Source organism: Seriola lalandi, unplaced genomic scaffold (assembly GCF_002814215.2).
Source record: "Seriola lalandi dorsalis isolate HSWRI2012SDOR001 ecotype SW California unplaced genomic scaffold, Sedor1 jcf7180002054945, whole genome shotgun sequence".
In the NCBI taxonomy this organism is placed as follows: Eukaryota; Metazoa; Chordata; class Actinopteri; order Carangiformes; family Carangidae; genus Seriola; species Seriola lalandi.
Window position 1 is genome coordinate 1,464,891 of NW_019525496.1, and position 1,586 is coordinate 1,466,476.

General features: G+C 38.8%; 1 protein-coding gene across 1 annotated transcript in view; it reads left to right on the plus strand.

Annotated features, from left to right (window-relative positions):
• The window catches only part of bnip3la (BCL2 interacting protein 3 like a), a 5,974-nt gene that overhangs the window by 1,678 nt on the left and 2,710 nt on the right, over positions 1-1,586 (plus strand). The gene's annotated exons all lie outside the window — the stretch shown is intronic.

The window sequence follows — 1,586 nt, forward strand, 5'->3', positions numbered from 1 at the left end:
AATAATTTAAGCTGTGATCTGCCCCATGTAATAGACACCTTTTGACATTGTATAATTTGTTTATACATTGATATTAATGCATATTGTAGCTTATGCATTGTGGCGGTGTAAGTAATGTGTTTTTCCTGTCGTTTAATTGCTGAAGCGCCAGCTGCAGAAACCACCACAAAGGAAGGTATTTCCAGGGGCCTCATTTAAGAGTGTTATCAGGCTTTTATGTAGATTTCACTGTGCAATCATTTCACATGGTATGAAACAATAAACAGTGTACAGTGTGTGTAGAACCTCCAGGAAAACGACAGAAATAGAAAGCATTTCCTGAAGAAAATGCACATGATTTCTGTATATTGATGCTGACTGGATGACTGGATGACTCCTTTGTCAGTGTTTGTAAATGGATGACGTTATAATCATATGAAAAATCATTGACCATAATGTACAGTACTGGCTGTAGTGGTTTTCAAGCACTCAACATGCATTTAGGCTTTAATGCATTATATAACTCATACTAACTCATAAACTGTACATGTCATCACAACAGGCTTATGTACAGTTGATCAGTGTGCAATACAGAGTGTTTTGGAATTTGAATAAAGTTTGTACTGTATACAGTGGCTGAGGTATAAATACAAAGGAAGTGACAGAGCTCCATGGATCTTAATGCATTATTAAAGCCATAATGACAAATAAAATGCACATATCATCAGTATGGGCTTCTTCACAGCTGATCAGTGAGCGGCAGCGAACACTAAAATTTGAGCAGACCGTATACTGCATACAGAGGCTGGGACATAAATACAATTGTATATGGAAGTCAATTTACATGAACATGATTATCATAATGAGTTTGAAAGAGAGTGTGTAGGATTGCTGCATGTAGGTTTTCAAATATACTTGATAACACAGGCCCTCAGCCCTCTCTCCTGCCTGGCCAATTTAGGTGTCACCACTTGGCCATGGGCAAGACCAAAGAGCTGTCAAAGGACATCAGGGACAAGATTGTAGACCTGCACAAGGCTGGAATGGGCTACAAGAGCATCAACAAGAAGCTTGATGAGAAAAAGACCACTGTTGGCGCGATAATTCGAAAATGGAAGAAATACAAACAAAACACAAAACAAAAAAGATGCAAGACGGCTAAAAGGAGACACAAAATGACTACAAATGACGGTCTTGGGTGCCCTCCTCCTATGTTGGATGGGTTAGACGTATCTACGTGTCTGTGCCCAGGATCCCATTGTTTCATAATCCATCCACGTTGCTCATGGTGATAGTGTTTTAATTATTTTCAGCTATACATACAGTAATTAAAAATGACCAATATCAAAAAACAGAGAATACAAGCTGTGTGCCCAGGGCAAAATGTGACTGCTCCCTGTAAAAAGTTCTCCTGATATGACGCAGGTGAACCAGCTCATATACAGGAATAGCAACTGCATAGTTAATCAACCACTGATACAACTGAGGATTAATGTTTTATTATTGTTATTATTCATGTTTAATTATTTTATTGCCCCGGTGCCTGTTGAGATCCCTGCCCCGTGATGATCTGACAGAGCCAATTAAACAGGTGATGCTTAAACTGT